At 39.5% G+C, this 7,166-nt stretch overlaps 1 non-coding gene across 1 annotated transcript; it reads right to left on the bottom strand.

The window, feature by feature from the left end:
- Positions 1-387: 387 nt before the first annotated feature.
- On the bottom strand, positions 388-495 carry LOC112781281 (small nucleolar RNA R71). The gene has a single exon (XR_003192066.1). It is a non-coding gene; the product is annotated as a small nucleolar RNA R71 (small nucleolar RNA).
- Between the last annotated feature and the right edge of the window lie 6,671 nt (positions 496-7,166).

Below are 7,166 nucleotides of genomic sequence, written 5' to 3'. Positions count from 1 at the left end.
GAAAATAATAACAATGCAAGGAAGATGCTTGGTGACTTTACTGCACCAAATTCTAATTTACATGGAAGAAGCATCTCAATCCCTGCCATTGGAGCAAACAATTTTGAGCTTAAACCTCAATTAGTTTCTCTGATGCAATAGAACTGCAAGTTTCATGGACTTCCATCCGAAGATCCTTTTCAGTTCTTAACTGAATTCTTGCAGATCTGTGATACTATTAAGACCAATGGGGTTGATCCCGAGGTCTATAGGCTTATGCTTTTCCCGTTTACTGTAAGAGACAGAGCTAGAGTTTGGTTGGACTCTCAACCTAAAGATAGCCTGAACTCTTGGGATAAGCTGATCACGGCTTTCTTAGCCAAGTTCTTTCCTCCTCAAAAGCTTAGCAAGCTTAGAGTGGATGTTCAAACCTTCAGACAAAAAGAAGGTGAATCCCTCTATGAATCTTGGGAGAGATACAAAGAACTGACCAAAAAGTGTCCTTCTGACATGCTTTCAGAATGGACCATCCTGGATATATTCTATGATGGTCTGTCTGAGTTATCAAAGATGTCACTGGACCATTCTGCAGGTGGATCCATCCACCTAAAGAAAACGCCTGCAGAAGCTCAAAAACTCATTGACATGGTTGCAAATAACCAGTTTATGTACACTTCTGAAAGGAATCCTGTGAGTAATGGGATACCCATGAGGAAGGGAGTTCTTGAAATTGATACTCTGAATGCCATATTGGCTCAAAATAAAATATTGACTCAGCAAGTCAATATGATCTCTCAGAGTCTGAATGGATTGAAGGAATCATCCAACAGTACTAAAGAGGCCTCTTCTGAAGAAGAAGCTTATGATCCTGAGAACCCTGCAATAGCAGAGGTGAATTACATGGGTGAACCCTATGGAAACACCTATAATCCCTCATGGAGAAATAATCCAAATTTCTCATGGAAAGATCAACAAAAGCCTCAACAAGGCTTTAACAATGGTGGAAGAAACAGGTTTAGCAATAGCAAGCCTTTTCCATCATCCACTCAGCAAAAGACAGAGAGTCCTGAGCAGGATCCATCTAGCTTAGCAAATATAGTCTCTGATCTATCTAAGGCCACTTTAAGTTTCATGAATGAAACAAGGTCCTCCATTAGAAATTTGGAGGCACAAGTGGGCCAGCTGAGTAAAAGAGTCACTGAAACTCCTCCTAGTGAAGAGAATCCAAAAAGAGAGTGCAAGACCATTGATTTAACCATCATGGCCGAACCTACAAAGGAGGGAGAGGACGTGAATCCCAGTGAGGAATACCTCCTGGGATGTCCAGTGATCAACAAGAAGTTTTCTTCTGAGGAACCAAAGGAATCTGAGACTCATCTAGAGACCATAGAGATTCCATTGAACCTTCTTATGCCATTCATGAGATCTGATGAGTATTCTTCTTCTGAAGAGAATAAAGATGTTACTGAAGAGCATGTTGCCAAGTACCTTGGTACAATCATGAAGCTGAATGCCAAATTATTTGGTAATGAGACTTGGGAAGATGAACCTCCCTTGTTCATCAATGAATTGAGTGATCTGGATCAACTGAGATTGCCTCAGAAGAAGCAGGATCCTAGAAAGTTCTTAATACCTTGTACCATAGGCACCATGACCTTTGAGAAGGCTCTATATGACCTTGGATCAGGGATAAACCTCATGCCACTCTCTGTAATGGAGAAACTAGGAATCTTTGAGGTGCAAGCTGCCAGAATCTCATTAGAGATGGAAGACAACTCCAGAAAACAGGCTTATGGACAAGTAGAGGACGTGCTAGTAAAGGTTGAAGGCCTTTACATCCCTGCTGATTTCATAATCCTAGACACTGGAAAGGAAGAGGATAAATCCATCATCCTTGAAAGACCCTTCCTAGCCACAGCAAGAGCTGTGATTGATGTGGACAGAGGAGAGTTAGTCCTTCAACTGAATAAGGACAACCTTGTATTTCAAACTCAAGGATCTCCTTCTGTAACCATGGAGAGGAAGCATGAAAAGCTTCTCTCATTGCAGAGTCAATCAAAGCCCCCACAGTCAAACTGTAAGTTTGGTGTTGAACCCTCACATTCAAACTCTAAGTTTGGTGTTGGAAGGTTCCAACCTTGCTCTGAACATCTGTGAGGCTCCATGAGAGCTCACTGTCAAGCTATTGACATTAAAGAAGTGCTTGTTGGGAGGCAACCCAATGTTATCTAATTATATTTATTTATTCTCCATTGTTATTTTATGTTTTCTTTAGGTTGATGATCATGTGAAGTCACAAAAACTACTAAAAAATCAAAAATAGAGTGAAAAATAGAATGAAAAAACAGCACACCCTGGAGAAGAACAGTCTGGCATTTAAACGCCAGAAACAAGCATCTGTCTGGCGTTTAACGCCAGAAACAGGCACCAAGCTGGCGTTTAACGCCAGAAACAAGCATCTACCTGGCATTAAACGCCAGAACAGAGCATGGAAGTGGCGTTTAATGCCAGAAATAGGCAGCAGTCTGGCGTTAAATGCCGGGATTGCATATATAGGGCGTTTTACACGTCTAAAGGGTACAGGGATAAAAAATCCTTGATACCTCAGGATTTGTGGACCCCACAGGATCCCCTCAGGATCTGTGGACCCTACAGGATCCCCACCTAACCCTATTCTCTCCTCTTCACACCTTTTCATAATTCTCTTCCTCAAATTCCCTTCACCAATCACTTCAATCACTCTTTCCCATCACCCCCTCACCACTCACATCCATCTTCTCTTCCCCATAAACCCCACCTACCTTCAAATTCAAAATATTTTCCCTCCCAAACGCAACCCTAAATGGCCGAACCCTAAACCCCTCCCCACTTCTATATAAACCCCTCATTCCTTCTTCTATTTCACACAACACAACCCTCTCTTCTTTCACTTGGCCGAAACCTACTCTCTCTCCCTCTCCTCTATTTCTCTTCTTCTTCTACTTCTTTCTTTCTTTTTTTGCTCGGGGACGAGCAAACATTTTAAGTTTGGTGTGGTAAAAGCATTGCTTTTTTTTTTCATAACCATTTATGGCACCTAAGGCCAGAGAAACCTCTAGAAAGAGGAAAGGGAAGGCAATTGCTTCCACCTCTGAGTCATGGGAGATGGAGAGATTCATCTCAAAGGTCCATTAAGACCACTTCTATGAAGTTGTGGCCAAGAAGAAAGTGATCCCTGAGATTTCTTTTAAGCTCAAAAGGAATGAGTATCCGGAGAACCGACTTGAGATTCAAAGAAGAGGTTGGAAAGTTCTCACCAACCCCATTCAACAAGTCGGGATTGATGAGAGAACTTTTGCGTGGTCTAGAAATTTGCGGATAAATCCTTGTTGCAAGTATAGTTTCTAAACCTTCAAAAGTCCTTTCATACAAACGTTTTGGTTGTCACAAGTAACAAACCCCTTTAAAAATTGATAACCGAGTATTTAAACCTTGGGTCGTCTTCTCAAGGAATTGCAGGGAGGTGTTCTTATTATTGATTATGAAAAAGTGTGTTTTTGGGGAATGTTGAGTTTGGGCAATGGGCACAGATATATTTAAATGACAAGTAAAATAAATAAATAACTGTAAACTAAACTCTTGGCAAGGTATTATAACTGGAAGTCCTATCCTGGTTATCCTTATCAATTGTAATGAGAATTGGATTTTTCTCCCACTTGTTAACCTCTAACTATGAAGGTAAGTTAAGTGGATAAATTAATTCTGATTCCTCAGGTCCTAGTCTTTCCTTGAGAAAGGCTAGAGTTATTGGAACTTGAATTAATGAGATGAAGAAATCCAATTTTTAATCAACAATGAGTTTGATAACTCAAGTGTCTCCAATGACTCAACCAAAGCCAAAAGGGAAGAGAATCTACTTGAATGAAAATAATTTGGATACACAAAGAGCAGTAATAAATTAAAGAGAGCAATCATAAGTCTGAAAATACCTCAAATTATATCAATTAAAGAAATCAATTCTAACATAGAATTCATAAATTAAATTGAGAAAGTAAATAAAAATAAAGAACCTGGGATTGAGAGTCACTCCTAAAACTAAGAGAAATCCTAAATCCTAATCCTAAGAGAGAGGAGAGAACCTCTCTCTCTAAAAACTACATCTACTCCTAAAATTATGAATTATGTGAGCCTCCTCATGAATGGATGCAGTCCCCACTTTATAGCCTCTAATCTGTATTTTCTGGGCCGCAAACTGGGTCAGAAACAGTCCAGAATTCGCTGGTTTCGAATTTTGCCACATTGGATTTCCGTCACTGCGACGCGGCCGCATGGATCACGCGGTTGCGTCACCTAGCGTCAGGGAAACCATAACATATTATATATCAAATCAAAGCCCCGAATGTTAGCTTTCCAACGCAACTGGAACCGCGTCATTTGGACCTCTGTAGCTAAAGTTATAGCTGTTTGAGTGCGAAGAGGTCAGGCTGGACAGCTTAGCAATTTCTCTAACTTCTTGTATTCCTTCCACTTTTGCATTCTTCCTTTTCATCCTCTGAGCCATTCCTGCCCTGTAATCTCTGAAATCACTTAACACACATATCAAGGCATCTAATGGTAATAAGAGAGGATTAATATTAGCAAATTAGGACCAAAGAAGCATGTTTTCAATCAAAGCACATAATTAGGAAGGAAAATGTAAAACCATGCAAATAGTATGAATAAGTGGGTAAAGAGTAGATAAAAACCACTCAATTGAGCACAAGATAAACCATAAAATAGTGGTTTATCAGGGATCCTAATGGTTCAAGAGTTCTATGCAAACGCATGGATCACAAGGAACCATGATCAAAGTGTGAACCCAAATCCAAAGCATTGGCTTACTATGGTTCGGGGAAAATACTTAGATTTCAGTCTGGAAAATGTAAGGCTGGTGTTCAACTTGCCAATGATGGAAGAAAACGCATGCCCCTACACAAGAAGGGTCAACTTTGATCAAAGGTTGGACCAAGTCCTCATAGACATATGTGAGGAAGGATCTCAATGGAAAATTGACTCAAGAGGCAAGCCGGTTCAACTAAGAAGGCATGACCTCAAACCAGTGGCTAGGGAATGGCTAGAATTCATTCAACGCTCAATCATTCCTACTAGTAACCGGTCTAAAGTTACTATAGACCGGGCCATCATGATCCATAGTATCATGATTGGAGAAGAGGTGGAAGTTCATGAGATTATACGTCAAGAACTTTACAAGGTGGCTGACAAGTCCTCCACTTGGGCAAGGTTAGCCTTTCCTCACCTCATATGCCACCTCTGCAATTCAGCTGGAATTGACATAGAGGAAGATATCCTCATTGAAGAGGATAAGCCCATCACTAAGAAAAGGATGGAGTAAACAAGAGATCATGGACCTCAACATGAGCATGAGGAAATTCCTCACCATGAAATCCCTGAGATGCCTCAAGGGATGCACTTCCCTCCACAAAACTATTGGGAACAAATCAACACTTCCCTAGGAGAATTAAGTTCCAACATGGGACAACTAAGGGTGGAGCACCAAGAGCACTCCATCATCCTCCATGAAATTAGAGAAGATCAAAGAGCTATGAGGGAGGAGCAAGAAAGACAAGGAAGAGACATAGAGGAGCTCAAGAGCACCATTGGTTCTTCAAGAAGAGGAAGATGCCACCCTCACTAAGGTGGACTCATTCCTTAATCTCCTTGTTTATTCATTTTCCTATTTTTTGATTTTTAAGCTTTATGATTATTTATATTTGTGTCTTATTACATGATCATTAGTGTCTAAGTGTCTATGCCTTAAAGTTACAAATATGAATCCATCACCTCTCTTGAATGAAAAAATGTTTTAATTACAAAAGAACAAGAAGTACATGGTTTCGAATTCATCCTTGAAACTAGTTTAATTATTTTGATGTGGTGACAATACTTTTTGTTTTCTAAATGAATGCTTGAACAGTGCATATGTCTTTTGAAGTTGATGTTTATGAATGTTAAATATGTTGGCTCTTGAAGAATAAGGAAAAAGGAGACATGTTATTTGATAATCTGAAAAATCATAAAAATGATTCTTGAAGCAAGAAAAAGCAGTGAATACAAAAGCTTGCGAAAAAAAAGAGAAAAAGAAAAATAGCGAAAAAAAAAAAGAGAAAAAGAAAAAGCAAGCAGAAAAAGTCAAAAGCTCTTAAAACCAAAAGGCAAGAGCAAAAAGCCAATGGCCCTTAAAACCAAAAGGCAAGGGTAATAAAAAAGGATCCAAGGCTTTGAGCATCAGTGGATAGGAGGGCCTAAAGGAATAAAATCCTGGCCTAAGCGGCTAAACCAAGCTGTCCCTAACCTTGTGCTTGTGGCGTGAAGGTGTCAAGTGAAAACTTGAGACTGAGCGGTTAAAGTCGAGGTCCAAAGCAAAAAGAAGAGTGTGCTTAAGAACCCTGGACACCTCTAATTGGGGACTTTAGCAAAGCTGAGTCACAATCTGAAAAGGTTCACCCAGTTATGTGTCTGTGGCATTTATGTATCCGGTGGTAATACTGGAAAACAAAGTGCTTAAGGCCACGGCCAAGACTCATAAAGTAGCTGTGTTCAAGAATCAACATACTAAACTAGGAGAATCAATAACACTATCTGAATTCTAAGTTCCTATAGATACTAATCATTCTGAACCTCAAGGGATAAAGTGAGATGCCAAAACTATTCAAGAGGCAAAAAGCTACAAGTCCCGCTCATCTGATTGGAGCTAAGTTTCATTGATATTTTGGAATTTATAGTATATTCTCTTCTTTTTATCCTATTTGATTTTCAGTTGCTTGGGGACAAGCAATAATTTAAGTTTGGTGTTGTGATGAGCGGATAATTTATACGCTTTTTGGCATTGTTTTTACATAGTTTTTAGTATGATTTAGTTAGTTTTTAGTATATTTTTATTAGTTTTTAATTAAAATTCACATTTCTGGACTTTACTATGAGTTTGTGTGTTTTTCTGTGATTTCAGGTATTTTCTGGCTGAAATTGAGGGACTTGAGCAAAAATCAGATTCAGAGGTTGAAGAAGGACTGCAGATGCTGTTGGATTCTGACCTTCCTGCACTCAAAGTGGAATTTCTAGAGCTACAGAACTCCAAATGGCGCGCTCTCAATTGCGTTGGAAAGTAGACATCTAGGGATTTCCAGCAATATATAATAGTCCATATTTTG

The sequence above is a fragment of the Arachis hypogaea genome, chromosome 19, assembly GCF_003086295.3.
Source record: "Arachis hypogaea cultivar Tifrunner chromosome 19, arahy.Tifrunner.gnm2.J5K5, whole genome shotgun sequence".
Taxonomy (NCBI): domain Eukaryota; kingdom Viridiplantae; phylum Streptophyta; class Magnoliopsida; order Fabales; family Fabaceae; genus Arachis; species Arachis hypogaea.
The sequence above is the reverse complement of the archived record's forward strand: the minus strand, read 5'-3'. Positions and strand labels throughout refer to the sequence as shown.